The 16,939-nt window shown below is 37.9% G+C and overlaps 1 pseudogene; it reads right to left on the bottom strand.

The window, feature by feature from the left end:
• Positions 1–880: 880 nt before the first annotated feature.
• Positions 881–15,288, bottom strand: LOC102510380 (annotated as a pseudogene).
• Between the last annotated feature and the right edge of the window lie 1,651 nt (positions 15,289–16,939).

The following is a 16,939-nucleotide window of genomic DNA, read 5'->3' as shown; positions in this document are numbered from 1 at the left end:
GATCCAGCGTCTCCACGTCCTAGCCAACACTTGCTATTTTGTGGTTTTAAGTAACAGTTATCCCAGTGGGGATGAATTTAAATACTTAAGACATAGAGGATGTGGGCTTTGGTTTGTACTCTTATCTGAGCCCCCAGATCGCTAGGGTTGGGCCTGGTCTTATCATTATAATAATGTTGGAGAGGATGTTTTAGCTTCCTGGGGCCACCATAACAAATTACCAAAATCTGGGTGGGTTAAACAACAGAAGTTTACCCTTTCACAGTTCTGGATGCCAGAAGTTTGAAGTCAAGGTATCAGGAGGGCCAGGCTCCCTCCTAGGGCTCCAAGGGAGGTTTCCTTACCTCTTCCAGCTTCTGGTGGCTCCCAGCATCCCTTGGCTGGTAGCAGCATCACTCCACTCTCTGCCTCTGTCTTCATGGCCTCTTCCCTGTGTCTGTGTGCCCTTTTCTGGCTCTTACAAGGACACCCTCATTGGATTTAGGGCCCACTTTAATTTAGTGTAACCCAAGCTCGACCCTCAGTTATATCTGCAAAGACCTTATTTCCAAATAAGTTCACATTCTGAGGCTCTAGGTGGATGTGAATTTGCAGGGAAACACTATTTAATCCACTCTAAGACGTAATTCCCTTCTCAACGCTCCATTCCACTAACAACATGGAGCCAGCATGTAGCAATGGTGCAGTAGAGGTGAGAGGTCAGGAGAATGGCCTCAGATTCACGGTCAAGAGCTGCTCAGATAGGCTCCGAGTGCAATGAATGTGGTGGCAGTCAGTTCGCTCTGGCTCAGATAGTGAGAAATACATTAGTCTTTGATTTTCTAGAACCAAGCTTATTTGCTCTTAAACTCTTGTATCTACTTTGTTCTGTAAATATCCTTCATCTTAGCACCCCAGTGTTACTCATCAAACTGTTTAAGCAGTTTCTTTTGGGTTGGTAGGCGACTGAGATCTTCAGTTCAGTCACTTCAAAGTCCCACCCCGAGTCTTTCTCCACCTTCCCCTCCGCAGAGTAGAGATGGTGCTGTGCGTGGGGCCAGCTATGGGGCCTCCTGGCACCAGGAGGGTGCGGAAGCAAGGACGGTACTGGGGGAAATTCTGTTAACAAGCAGTTGATGTTCGGGGAGTGTCTCCAGCACCGGTACAGAGAGATGCACAGGGTCGGGTGGCACCTGTACTCCTTCAGGATGCTTGGAGCACTGCTGACACAGGGGCAGGGGCAGGCACGCGGTGCCAGGCCTGCTCAGTGTGGCTGCAGGCAGAGAGGCTGGGCGGCCGCGGGCAGGAGGGGTGGCCTGGAACCTCATCACCTACTCCTTAAAATTGCTGGCCAGGAGCAGGAACTGGCTCTGCATCAGTCTCCTGACGTCAAATTTGCAGAGATTCTGAAACTCGCGGTAGACTTGCTTGCTTGCTGACCCCACGCCACTCCCTGACACTGAGGATGAGGATGGGAGGTCTGATGCTGAGATAATCTGGACCAGAAAAACTGATCTTGGGGACCCTGGCTCAGATAAGGTTCACCTGGTTCACATAGGGAGCCAGTACATCGAAGTAGAGAGGGAAGGAGGGCTTGGGTATGGGCACAGAGCCGTACACTCTCCATAGAAGTAGGGGTGCCACCCTCAAGAGAACTGATCTGCAGAGGAAGGCATCGTACGCTGCTTCATGGGGGTATTCTGTCTCAGTATATTTTTCACATTTGCTTGTGTGAATAATCACTGGCCCAGAATTCTTCGTGGGATTCAAGTCACTGTTTAGGATGTCATGAAGTTCTGAAAGATTTGAAACTCTTGGGAAATTCAGTTCCTTCCAGATGTCCTTTGTCAGATTCTTGGTGTCAATAAGAATAGGAAGTAGATTGTGGATATTCAGCTTGAATTTGTCACAGCTTTCTGGGAGAGGCCTGAAGAACTCCTCGTGGAGATGCAGGAGATCCATCATCACATTGTGTCCCACTCAGGGCTGCTTCTGAGCTTTCACCAGCATCTGGAAAAACACAGAGAAACCCCTCGAAGAGAGGAGAATCTTCTTCCAACAGCTCTCTCGATCACAAGAGGTGTTCTCAAGGTACCAGCGATGCTGTTTACTCATTTTCTTTACTATCACCCCCTGGTCTCTCAGCATCGTGGAGACGTCGGGGAGGGCCTTCCTCAGCACGAGCTGGACATCGAAGGCTTGGAAGCCAGCGATATTAGGGAGGATCATCCAGTCGCCTTCCTCGGCCAAGTCCAGCCAGCGTGTCACCTCTCCAATCACCACCTTGATCTGGTCTTTGTGCAGAGAACTGAGAACTCTCTGTTTCCCAGTCAGGATGTTGTGTTTAACTGTCTTCTCCTGTCCTTCGTTCATATACGGGATTCCTTTTTTGAGAAACTTGTTATAGTTGAAGCCATACTGATTCAAAAACTGAATGCTGGAAGCCTGGAAAGAGAGCTCTGAATCCAAAATCCCAAACATTGTAGGGAAGAGAAAGAAGTTACACGAATGGGCTACACATTTATTTAACTCTCCTTCAATACTTGAGGACACTGACAATCCTGTCTGACAGATTGGGAATTACTGAACACTCTGACGAGTCTTTAGATATCACTCCGACGGCAAGTCAAAAAAGACTGATCTGCTGGGGCCTGGACAGGTTAGAACGAAGGCCTGTGAATTCTATATCCAGGAAGTCCGCGCCCAGGACGAGCTCCTGCAGCAGCTGGAGGCTCTGCTCACGTGCATGGCCACGCAGCTCGGCCGAGGGCGCCCTGGTGCGGCCACTTGCTGCCACGCGCTTCGGCCGTGCCGCCGCCTTTAAGGGCTCGCACCGGGGAAACTCTGCGCGCCACGCCCCACCAGCCCAGGAGCCTCCGTCTGGGCGGCCGGCTGCGCTGTCCACCCGCCGCCCCTAGGTGTTTGCCCGCAGGTGTTCGCCCTTACCTCTTAGGGTTTTTTTTAATTTTTTTATTTTTAAAAGGTTTCATCATTAAGAATAATATTTTGTAGAAGTGCTCTAGTTTTCTAAGAATTTTAAACATGAACTAGTATTAAAATTAGTTAATTTTTACATTTATTAAGGTGATCATGTCGATATCTTTTAAATCTATTAATATGGTGATTACATATATAACACACAGCCATGTTAATATTGATCATGCTGGACATCTCTAGTACTTATTTATCTTGTAGCTGGAAGTTTTTACCTTTTGATCACCTTTATGCAATTCCTCCCTGCCTCTGATAACCACAAATCTGATCTCTTTCGTGTTTGTTTTGAAGTACAATTGACCTACAACACTATTTTAGTTTCCGGTACACAACATACTGATTTGATACTTCTGTATGTTTCAAAATGATCACCATGATAATTCTAGTCATCTGTCACCATACTAAGATACTACATAATTATTGACCATATTCCCCACACTGTACTTTTCATACCTGTGACTCATTTATTTTGTAACTGAAAGTTTGTACATTTTAATCTTTCTCACCTGTCACATCATTACATCCCTTTTTAATTTATCTTTGCTCTTCTCTTGGTGGAAGGATAAGATACTAGTTCCAAGAATGGATTTTTGTAACCAGACTGCCTAATTTTAAATCTGCCACTTAGTAGCTTTATGATATTATGTGTCCTGCTCTGTAAAGTAAGAACATAAAGTTTTGGTGAGGATCCAGTTAGTTAATATGTGTAAAATGATTAAACTGTGTCTGGGTTGTAGGAATCACTATATGAGTATCAGTTATCTTTCTCTTACAACCTTTTCATTTTGTTTGCCTGTTTTATTTTCCATATTTTCCCTCCACTGATTTGAAATTGATGTGCCTGATTTCCTTTTTTTAGTGACTACTATTGAAATTTTTCCATGAATATTTGACTTACAAAGGTAAAAACCAAAATAAAGCCTTTCTAGAAAACAAGATTTGTTTCTAGAAAACAAGTTCTAAGAAGACTTTAATCACCTTTCCCCTGATAAACATACTATTTTTGTCTCACATTTAAATTGTCACTTTTGATGAAAATCTCAGTAATTGGATACTAAAAATATTTTATACAGGCATAATTTAAATTTACATATTTTTAGAATATTCTTTTCTTTCTGTGTTTTAAAGTTAATATTCTATTTTCTTCTGACTTACATTGTTGTATTTAAGCTATATGCAGTATATCAATTGCCCTTCTTTTGTAACAATTCTCTTTGGCTTTCCAACACTTTTATTATAAATAAAATTTACATACAAAACATACAATAATGTGCATAGATTTAATTAAGTTCAATGAATGTTGCCAAATACATATGTCCATGTAACAACCACCCCTAAAATTTTCTTCTCCCCGAAAGTTTCCTTCATATCTGTGCATTCAGTCTTCACAGCCCCACCCCATATAACCACTGATCTGATTTCTATCAACATCAGTTAGTTTTGACTATTATAGAGCTTTTAACTCTTATAGAACTTTATATTTACAGAACTAAACTCTAGGTATTATTTTATATTTGACTTCTTTCACTGAATATAATACCTATATGAAGCATCTGTGCTCTTGAGTGTATCTTCAGTTTGCTTTTTTTTTTTTTTTTTTTTACTGCTAAGTAGTATTCCATTCCAGGCATCACCAAAATTTGATTATCCATCATCTCTTAAACATGTTCCTATTTCTAGTGCCTGGCTATTGTGAATAAATCAGTTATTAACATCAGGTAAAATTCTTTTGAGGACATATGTTTTTACTTCTTTTAGTTAAATTCCTGGGAGTTCAACTACAGAGCATTGGGTAGGCACATCTTTAAGTCACAATAGTCTTTGGACTGTCCATTTCCTTCCCTGTAATGTTCATGTCAGGTTTTGTTATTACAGTTATGATAGCCTCATAAAACTAATTGAGGAAGTGTTCCATCTTCCTCCTTTTCAAGATACTTCTTGTAAAAATGGTCATTATTCATTTGACAGGATTCACCAGTGTATCTGGGTCTGGACTTTTCTTTGCAAGAAGATACTAGTATTACAAATCTAATTATTTTAATAAATGGTTTTCACATGTTCTATTTCTTGTGGTGTCAGATAAATAGAATTTTTTGAGAAATGTGTAAATTTTTACCTGATTTGCCACTGACTTTGAGTCTTAGATAATATTCCTTTATTCTTGCAAGGTCTGGGGAGTGTATAGTGGTATCCCCTCTTTTGTTCCTGATATTCATAATTTTTTCCATTTTTTTCTCATCATCTTTTGAAATTTATTGACACTTGTTTTATGGCCCAACGTATGACATATCTGTGACTGCTTTGTGTGCACTTGAGAAAAACATCTGTTCAGTTACTGGGTGTACTGTTTGGGGAACAGAATTTCTATAGCCTTTTTAACTTCTTGTCTGCTTATTTAACTCATTTCTGTACAAAGAGTCAAAATCTCACAACTTTAACTTTAAATTTGGTCTACTTCTCCCTTTAGTTTTGTCAGTTTTGCTTCATTTTTTGGAAGTTCTGCTATTAGACACATACACATTTAAGATTTTATGTTTTCCTGTTGAGATTACCCCTTTATCAATATAATATTTCCCTTCTAGCTCTGCTAGTACTTCTTATCTGAAAATCTACTTAGTTTGATACACATTTAGCCTTTTATATGCTTTCACATGTTTGATGGTTTACTTTTTTATATAGCCTGATAATCTCTGCTTTTTAGTTAAAATGTTTGATTCATTTACATTTAACGTAGTTATTGATATATTTGGGGTTAATTCTACCATCTTTCTACTTGTTTTCTGTCTCATTTACTGTTGTCCTATTGTTTTCTCTTTTCATGCCTTCTTTTGAGATATATATACTCCTATATATTTATATATATATATATATACATATATGGATACATATTGCCTATTCTGTGTATATATATGTGTATGTATATGTATGTGTATGTATGTGTGTGTGTATATATATGTATATATATTGCCTATTCTAATATCTGGGGAATATGTAAGAATGTTGGTTAGTATGCATGATCAATTATAATAAGTCTGGATTAATATCTTTTTTAAAAGAGTGTTACTTTTTGTTACAACAGGAAGTTAATTCACTGGTATCTACTTGATTTTCTTGAAACTCTGTTTGAGTTTTTGTCAAGGAACATTACAGTAACTTCTGGACACAGTGTTACCTCTAAGGTAAAATTGCGCTGGTGCATCAGCTGAATGTCCAGGGTGTTAACAAGTTCCTTCCAGTATGATTGAGTCAGAACACCAGCATTTCCTGGAACTGTGCAGTCTCTTAGTTCCACTCTCAGTATTGCAGCAGCCACTCTCTGCTAGGCAATGTGGAATTTCTCCCTCACCTTAAACAAGGGACACGAACTCAAGGGTCTCTCTCTTCATTGCCTCCTCCTTTCTGGCCACATGTCCTGCAAAGTTCAGCTTCTTCCGTAGCCTTGAACTCTGTTTTCAGCCTCCTCGTGTCAGTGAGATCAAGATGCTCTGCTTTAGCTCGGCTTTGCTCTGCTGCATGTGAGAGTCTCTCCCTAGGTGGAGTGCTGGGGTGAAGGTGGTGCTCACCTCATGTGTTTCCCTTCTCTCCAGGATGACAGTCCTGAGCTACCTATAGTTTAAGATCTGTACACAGTTGTTTCATATATTTTACCCCATTGTGAAATTATTCATGGCAGGAAGTTAAGTCCAACATTCAGTTCTTGCATTGTGGCTGGAAATTGAAGCTTTTTTTAAACAATGTTTTCTCTTTTTGTTTCCTTGTGTTTCATTGTAGATTTCTTATTATTCATTTTCTTTGGGTACTTCCTGAAGCTGTGGTTTCATATTTTTCATCATGAATTAGTGGGAAAATTTTATTTATTTAAATATTGCCCCCCCAAACCTTGGCTCTCATTGATCCTTATTCTTATCTTATGGAACTCTCCTGATACATTTGTTAAGACTCCCTACCGTCATCCAGTATTTCAGCTGATCCAGGTTGCTTGCTAGGTGAGGGATAAAGATCCTCTGATTTCTGTGGGATCTGTGGCTTTTGTTGCCTTGCCCTTGTCTTGCTGTGGTTGCTGCAATTGTCTGTTTATTCTAGTGTAGGCATGGAAGTACATACTCATGAGCCTTGTATCCAACAAATGCACAATATAGCCCTTCGTATATAATGTTCAAAAGCTAAAAGAAATATTTAACAGAGCCTGTACTTTTCCTAACAGCAAAATAACCAGAAATGTGCAACAGATGATTATATGATATATGTACTTTTTGTAGAAACCAAAACCAAAACAAACAAAAATCTAGAAACAGCTCAAATACCTATCAACAGAAGACTAGGAAAGTAAATTACATTGTATTAACAATGGAATATTCCACATGAGTGACTCTTCATTATCCACGGCTACAACATCTGCAGGCTGATTAGAAATATAATACTAAGTGAAACAACAAATTTCAGAAGACCAAGTACAGCATGATATCAAAAATACATAGAAATTACATTATATTTTGGAAAGGACAGAATGGAAGTGTTCCTAGAATGCCAACCCTCCCATTGAGAAAAATGTGAAAAGCCAGATACATTATAAAAATAAAGCAATCTTATGGTTACTGGGGAAAGGGGGTGGGAAGGGATAAATTTGGGAGTTTGAGATTTACAAATGTTAGCCACTATATATAAAAATAGATTTTGTTAAACTTTCTGCTGTATAGCACAGGGAACTATGTTCAATATCTTGTAATAACCTTTAATGAAAAAGAATATGAAAGCGAATATACGGCTGTATGTGCATGACTGGGATATTGTGCGGTGCACCAGAAATTGACACATTGTAACTGACTGTACTTCAGTAAGAAATTAATAAAAAGTTTTAAAAAATATTTAAACACACCATAGAGCTGCAGAAGCAATACAGGCTAAAGACAGTCAAATTCTAAAGAGCAGACAAGCTTTCAGGTGTCAAATGAGAACCTGAGCTTTCCGTAGAGGTCGTTTTCAATCCTGAACATGTCAGTACTAAGAATCTGATCTTGGACCAGACAGAGTACTCCTCCTAGGAAGGGGGGATATGCAGATTTTGGTTATTTGAAGGTTTTCCTCATACTTTCTTAACACTGCTCTAAAGTTTTGAATATATTTGTTTCAATGTTTACTATGTTTATTATAATACTCTATTTTTAAACAAATTTTGACAGTTTTTAAACTGTCAGTTGATAATTTTACTTCATCTGTTAACACATTTATTTTGTTTTCCCCCTTAATTCATTTAAATGTGATAAAATTATTTAAAGAGTCTGAATTTGAAATCTCCATTTTATATAGAGGATTTGGTGTAGGTTCAAGCAGTGAGTTTGGGATCTTCCCTGGGTTCTAATCTATCACATATTGATCAAAATTGCTTTGTATTTATAGATTAATTGAGGAAAATTGACTTCCTATAACAGTTGTCACTCACCTATTCATGTCCTATGTTATATATTTCAATAATATTTTGTAATTTTGTGCAAGAAGATCTGGTATATCTTTTGTTAAATCTTTTCCTGAAGGCTTCGCAGTTTTGTTCCCAGTATATAGAGGGTTGTGTTTTCCACTAAATTTTATGTTTATTGCTTAAGTATATAGATATTCTTGATTTTTATGTATTTGTTTTGTGTCAGTAACCTTAATGATCTCCTATGAATTATAACCATTTATATAAATAATATCTTGAATTTTCTATACAGATAAGTATATCATCTGAAAAAAGAGGAGATAAATTATTGAGTTTGTCTCTTTCTTCCTAAAATATACATTGCTTATTTTTACCTCCTGTCTTCTTATATTGGCTAGAATCTCCAGGAAAATGTCAAATAACCAGGATGATAGGAGTCACTCTTTTCTTGTTCCTGATTCTAGTGGGAGTGTTTCTGAGTTTCTTGTGATACGTTTTAGGTAAATGACATTAACTGTATTAAGCAAGTGTTATTCTATCAACATTTGTGAAGAGACTATTTTTACTGAAGAGTTGGTTTAGAATGTGTTTAGGTTTCCCTGTTCTAAGCCCTGGGGATACAATTGTGAACTCGTCTGAAGAAAGTTGTCCACTTCTTTGTTCCCTTTGAGTGTGGTAGCTTCATCTCTTCCTGTTTCCCTAGTTCCTTCTTAACTCAGTTCCTTCTTCCTCTTCAGGATGCTACATAGATGCCACTTCCCTTTGAAGGCCACATCTGATCCCTCAGGTCTCAGTCGGGGCTGTCCCCTTGGTCTTCCCACAGTGTGCTAGACTTTACCCATCCTTCCCCTCCTCACTTAGGACTGTGGTCATCTGCTGACTTGTCCTCCTCCCCAGAGGTCTGCAAGTAAACGCTGAGTCTGGCTCCCTGTTGTATCTGCAGTGACTGGGACAGTACCTGGCAGGAATTAGGTGCTTAATATTTGTTTAATTGATTCATTAATGGCTTACTCTATTTTCCTAGTATGTTTTGGGCTGAGGCACAGCATTTGATTATTTCTTTTTCTGCCTAAACTTATAATCACTTTGCACTTTGGTATAAGAAGTTTGGCTTATTTATGACCAAAATCAGGCCCAGCGTATCTAAAATAGAAATGTGTGTGTTGAGAAAGCTGTTTAATTCCCCACACTGGGACTTCTCTGTGAGAATATGAGAGAAACGCCTCTCTCGTTTCTTACCTCAAAGATCTCTATTTCTCCTAAACGAATACTTTGTTTTTCTCCAATGGACAGGGTGACACATGAAGCTGACTATATTGTCTATTTCACATTGTTTGGGAAACTTAGAACCAAATTGCAACTTACTTCTACCCAGGATGTACAACATTATAGTATCTTTTTTTCCACTTAATTTCTCTTTTTCTTTTGTATTTGTACCTTTGTTTTTTCCCTCTCCTCGATATCATTAAATTGTATTTTATATTGTTGAATGATGTGTTTCTCTGTAACCTACCTTAAATCTTTTTTTCAACCAAGCAAGGTAAAACATTATCAGTATAATATATTATTGAAAGCATTCTCACCATTTTAACCTACTTTAAATGCTGCTAGCAGATTTGTCTTTCATCAGGACATGTATAATTATGTCTTACTCTTGTATAAAATACCTCATTGACTTCCCATTGCTTTATTTATTTATTTATTTATTTGGGAGGTAATTAGATTTATTTATTTAACCTTTTTTTTTTTTTTTTAATGTAGGTACTGGGGATTGAACCCAGGACCTCATGCATGCTAGGCACACACTCTACTACTGAGCTCTACCTTCCTCCACCCATTGCTTCTAAAATGAGATGCAAAATTCTTAGAAAGGTGCTCGTGGCTTTTCATGGCACCCTTTATCAGTGCTTTCTTGACCTATGATCATTTAAACGTCTGTATTTGATAAACCATTTGGAATATAAAATATACAAATAAATGTCTATGAAAATATACTGGTTTATCTTTCTATCAAAATTACAGAGTGAAACACTTTCTTTTTACAGTAGTGAGCTTGGGGATAGTTTTATTCTTGTTTGTTTTGATTTGTTTTTTCTCCAGTGATATGTAGTTGACTGTATTTGGCAAGAAATGGAAATTCTAGAAAGTGTATTGTTATTGCAGAAAAAATGGAGAAGAAGCAAGACAGAGTATACCCATCAGTTGTTCATCTCTTGTTTAAATAAATAATAAAACCTTAATGTGCTGTGTCCTATGGAACAAACTACTGTATATATAAATTAACTCAGAGTCCAGAAGAACATGTACCTACAGTCACCAAGTTTGAAATGACTTTAAATTAAATGAAAGTGGTAAATTTTTCAGAAAAAAATTTAAGAATATTTTCAGGATTCAAACTGAATCTTCCCCACTATATCAACCCCTTTATTTTTCTTCCTACATCTCAAGCAGAAATATTATGTCAATTCTGATAAATACAGAAAATCATAATTTGGGAAAAATAACTTGACTTGTTCACCAGTGCTGGAGAGGAAATGATAAGTTTTGTAATAAAAGGCTATATTCCTTTGATAAAATGCCAAAAAAAAAGTTATTTAATTCCACCTTTATAACAGGATCTGAAAAGAGAAGTATGTTGAAGAAGAATTTGCAGAGCATCTGTGGGTCGGGAGGGTTAAACTTTCTTATACTTAATTGACAAATATTCTAATTTGAGAAAAGTCATAAGCAACAACAAAAATTAACAGCTTGAAACAGGAGAGAGTAATCCCAGCTCAAACTGGTTTGTGCATTGTTTGAAGCAATGTTATACATTTACACTTGTGTGAATTCAGGTATGTTTGTTTAAATATAAGGTGCATTATAGGACACTTTATGTACTTAGTTATCCAACAAATATTTCCTCGGACTGTTAGGTATGCCGTAAAATTATCTCACTTGAAATTATATACATACATAGTCTCTGCCAAGTTGAATACCATACATTGATAACATAGTTATATATTATATGCCCTTCCATTTGATGTCTTTTCATACCATTTTCTCCACATGAGACAAAAAGATTTCTAGTAAAGGTTAAAATGCAGTGGTATATATTCCAAATACATCACCATGTGTTACAAATAGATTGTGAATAGGAACCTTGGAGTCTAGTCACTTTGTATCCCTTACTACCTATATGAAACCTAGACTAAGCTGAGCTACATTGCCAGATAGGACCACAGTAAGATGGCTAGTACGTTCTAATTAAATCAAGCTGTGTTGTGCAAACTCCATGAATTTTTATCTTTGACAATGCCCTTTTATCAGCATTGCTATCTGGCAGCTGACCCCACCACTACAATGAAATCGCTTTGCCAATAGCCTTCAACTTGGTATTTTGAAATAGTATCTTCTAGTCTCTTCCAATCCAGATTATACACATTTGGAATCTTTGCCAAGTTGGGCACCCTAGAGTAGTCCAAGTCATCTGCCTGGATTCTTTCATCCCCTCTATTTTTTTTTTAATGTTATTTTTGTTTAATATTGTGGTTAAATTCATTTCTCGTTCCCTATGAAGTTATTTTTGTGGGTTTTTTAAATTGAAGCGCAGTCAGTTACAGTGTGTTAATTTCTGGGAGACAGCACAGTGCCCCCCTCTTGTTCTACATTCCTTCTCACCTCTCAGGCCACTTCCAAGTCCGTCCCTTGAGCTCCTCCTCCTTTGGCATCCCTGGAATTCTTGTCGCTTGGCTTCCTCTTGAAGAGCTCATCATTATGTTTCCGTAACCTGCTCCCAACTCCCATCATTGTGGTCTCTCCACTGATCACTTTTCCTGAGAGCTAGACCAGATCCTGGCCTCTCCTCTGCTTTGTCCAACTGAGTTCTTGGATGAACGTGTCCCAAACCAACCACACCATCACTCACTATGCAAAACTTGCACCTCCCTGTAGCCCCCACAGAGATGAGTTGGGCAACTATCCACCTCAGAACCCCAGTGAGAAGTCCCCTCTCCTTTTGAGCACTGAATGTGTTCTATTCATCCCATCTGATAAGACTTAGGTCACTCTTCTCACCTTGGTCAGTATAGGGGTTGGAATTTCCTTAGGCTTGTGTCTTCACTTAAACTTTCTTAAAATACAGTCTCTTATCAACTGATTTGTAAGGAAGCTTTGCTTCCCTCCCCATACACTCTGCAAAACCTGGCTGCCAGTTTAACCAGAGAAGATGCAGTTCTGTAAAACACCTCAGCTCTTCATGTGTCTCTGTCATTTGGGTGTTCTCTGTATTTTCCGTGGCTGACAGTGTTCTCGGCTTACATCTTGTATGTTTATTGTGCCTATCAGAGGAGCCATGTATACTTTCAGTTTAGAAGTAGAAACCAATATTGTCTCCCATTGCAAAGTGCCATGATCCTTGGTCTATCACATTTGCGGCACCACTGGTTAAGGGATGTTCTATTTCATCACATTTGAACCCGCTCTCATCCAGGCTACCATATACTTCAGAACTGAATTTAGTCTAAAAGCCTAGTTCAATTTTGGCATGTTTGCACATCTGTGTAAGAATATGGCAGCAAGATAGAAATGACCTATGGAGGTTTAAGGCATCCTTGTGGTCCTTGTTCTATGCTAAGCCAAACATCAGTTTTTGAGTTGATCTGTTTATAATCTAAATGCTCAGACTAACCTGTCCACAACACTCTATGTACCTGGCCCCAAAGAAAGGATTAAGATCTTCTTAGAATAAGGAATTCTATGTCTCTGTGTATGTTTACATTTAGAAACTCAAGTTAAAATTTCCATGAATTTAATAAAATTGATTTAACAATGGGAACCTTGTTCAAAAGACCGCCCAAGGGCTGTAGACCATTTTTATGACAGTGGAGAGACATTTTTCTCATTCATGTTTAAAGGGGTTAATTATGATAGCTAAGTGTTACAATAAGTGTGAGCAATTTCTCAATATTCCACTGAATTTTTTTAAAAAGTATTCATTGGCCATTGTAGTCTTTAAGACATCAGGGTCACAAAATATCATTCATTAGGGAGTGTTTTGCTGCCCCCAAAGACAAAACAGTAAAATCACCCTGAAGACAGCTGATTCCAAATGAAGGAGGTGTTTACCAGAAAGTACTAATTTTAAAACATGCCATAACTTTGAAAAATTTCATTGTCATTTTTAACTAAGAAGATAAAAATGTATATGTTAGAAGCCCATGAAAAAACTGAACTTGCATTTCCCACCCTGATGTCAAGTTTCCATAGGTATGAACATTTAGATAGTATATGACATTAAACCTATTGAAAGAATTTCTTTAAAACACATTTCCAATACACCTGTTCAATGTATTTCTTTAAGACACATCTCCTTGATTTGAAAGCCAAATAAATATATATCCCTACGCAGAATTCCCTAACAAGTCAGTAGGATATTTATGAAGTTTTTTTTCCCCCAGGATAGCTATAAGATTCTCAGTAAGATACTACTTGCTCCCCCAATACCAAGTAGAAACTTCTGAATTAACAGGCTAAATGTCTAGTGGAATCGTGGGGCTCATACATTTCCTGAAGCCTCTTTAAAGTTCAATGTCAGGATTTTGTATTTGATTAAGACAAACAATATTCTAATTGTACTCAGGCAGCACTGGCAACCATAAAAATATTCTTTCTTCTTCATTTAAAACAGAACAGAAACAAGCACATGCTATCCTGTGCAAATTTGTATTTTACCTCACCTGTGTTCTCAGTGCATTCTAGTATCCACAATGAGACCAGAGTATTTCATACTGTTCCAGCATATTTGTCATAAAAATGTGTAACTATAAAGTAAGGTAATGAATTTTTTTAAAAAAGCATTATCATTGGTTTTTTCGGGCAGCTCTACATGTTTTTCCCTTCTGCATGTATTTTCAGCTCTACATAGCTTTCTAGAACTCTTCTTTAAAAGGAAAGAATGACGAAAAAGCCCCATGAAATTACAGAATGCTTCAGGAAAATAAAATCTCTCTTCAATTAAATCTTTTGAAAAATCTGTGCATGACGCTTTCCAAGCCAAAGCATGGGTTGGTTTTATTGCATTTGATGCTGTGACAAAGTAGCCTAATTAGCACATTGGTGTAATTTACCACTGTTTCATTAAAGTTGATTGCCTAACTACCTGGGAAGTTAACATGGCTTCTTGAGTACTTGACCAGCCGTATTTTTCCTCCACTACAGCTGTTTGTGGGAATGGAGAATTCATTACCAACAGAAAAATAATTCTGATAAAGGTGATAATACAAGAAAAATATGTAGTTTTGTTCTGTGCCTCTTTTCCATTTTTAATTGGTTTGCATTTAGGATGAAACCTCAAATGACAGCATGGTTACCTGGCATTCAGCGAAAGGTTTGCCAATTTAGAAAGCTAAATTATGGTCATTTAATTTATACTAAATCATTTTGGTTTGAAAATCTGACCTTAAAGAGTGAAATACATTAAAGTCCATGACATTACATCTACTGTTGGCTTTCAGGGATCCGACAAGTTGTGCAGAAATAGTGAAATCCATTTAAATGGCTTGAGGTAGGGATGGGGGAAATGCTTTTAAATATATAGAAACTTACAAGCAAAGATAAGTTAAACACTGTCCCATTGGTAAGAGTGACTTTCTTTCATGTTTTTCGCCACTGGCAAAAATCCATGTACATTTTATTTTTCACTCCTTAGTCACCCCACCCCCCACTATGTGGCACGACACGTCAGCACAGTACTCATGTTAGAGCAGTAGGATGAACTAAAGACACCCAGTCCTTTAATAGGAGAACCAGTGCTACCTACCACTGTGGAAGCGATGCTTCTGCTTCGGATGGAGAAGCAAACCTGTAGATAATCCGTACTCCATACAGCTTTGTGATAGCTGCATATCAAAGTAGCCCATAACTGCTTCATCTGAAAAGATGATTTACAAAACAACAACAAAAAAGCTTGTTGTAAATTCTGGGTAGGCCATCCACATCCCGACAGAAGAACGATGGGCTTAATTATCTTTCCTAATTCCTCTGCTGCAGAATGACAATCTGCTGCACGTTAAGTAACCATTTTACTCCTGTTGCTAAAATTAAAGCGGTTTTCTATAGGAGACGCCTTACATGAATTTTGCCATGGAGACCAAATTTATCTCTACAATTTTTAGCTCCTTGCCCAGTTCATAAATCTGAAAATTAACTTACTGGATTTGGTTGCAGACTTTTTATATTAATCTTTCATCCTTCTCAGATCTTTCTGGTGCTTATGGAAACTTCTTCCTGGGCCCTCTGCCTCTCGAGTTATTCTCAATACTACATGCTCAATAAATAAATAAATAAGTAAATAAGGTATCACAGGAAAAAGTGGAGGCCCTGGCAATCTTGGTATTTCCATCATTCCTAGAATTTTTAACGTTGATGAGTTAAAGGAAAAGACAGGAGAGAGTGTGTCTTGGTGAAGAGGACGAGACATTAAGGAGTGTACAAGATGGCACAAAACAGATAACAAAAGTAAAAATATTGATAATAACTATCATTATTGTTCAGATTTAGAAAAAGAAAAAAGGGGGAAAAAACCCAAACAGTAATCAAACCCCATCAGCCTGAGCTATGGTGTATCAATTAAAGTGGAAAGGAATTACATGCAAATGCTTTAAATAGGAAATATAGAATACCTTTCCACTGATGATTTTTAGTTGTCAGGACAGGGGAGACCCAAACAGCAGACAGAATGGTCCCAGCATGCTTGTTGCCTTTTTTTGTTTGCACAGTAGCTGTCAATTCCAGCCTTGCAGGTAGTGGAACCCAGCGGGAGGCAGGGGCGGGACCCAACCACGCAGCCTGAACTGAGAGCAAATTTAAATTACTGAGCCTTTTTTTGCCTTTTTTATTTTTCTACTCTGCGACAAACTGAAAAGATTCCAGCACGCTAATTTAACCACCCTGCTTCTTCTTTGCCTTTTTTTTTTTTTTTTTTTTTGTCTCCCCGCTTCCAGGATAATTAAAAGAGAAACCTGTAAAGGCAACATTCCTGTGACCGAGTTGGTGCTGCAACGTGCTGGTAAGAAAATAAATTTAATTTTTTTAATCTTTTTTTTTTTTTTTTTTGCTTTTCCTTTTTTTTTTTTTAAAGAGCTTGAAGGCTTTGTCTGTCTAATGCAGTCATAAGCGTGGCTTCCCTGCCGTGAGGGGTTAGCATGTAATGAAAAGGTGTAATTGCTTGATATGTGACCTTCGCGTCATACTTATAATGGGTAATAACAGCATTCCTGGATACCCTGATGATGCTTCTCTCTGCGAATTGAGGAGTCACCAGCTGCAACAGGGCTAAGACTGTCGCACTATGGCAATGAGTTGTTGATCAGTTTAGGGTTGGCGTTTCAGTGTCCTGTCAGGGAGAATTCCTGAGTTCTCCAGGTTACTCTCTGGCAGGGGTATTACGGATTTTAATAGGTCCCTTACAGACCACAACTGTTTTGTTATTTACTAGCCAAATAGGAAGTACAATGAGGAAACTTTTTTTTAAAGTAACACTGAAATTATCCTCGACTTCCGTAATCCAGA

This window comes from Camelus ferus, chromosome 35 (genome assembly GCF_009834535.1).
Source record: "Camelus ferus isolate YT-003-E chromosome 35, BCGSAC_Cfer_1.0, whole genome shotgun sequence".
Lineage (NCBI taxonomy): Eukaryota > Metazoa > Chordata > Mammalia > Artiodactyla > Camelidae > Camelus > Camelus ferus.
This window is presented reverse-complemented; position numbering and strand designations above follow the sequence as displayed.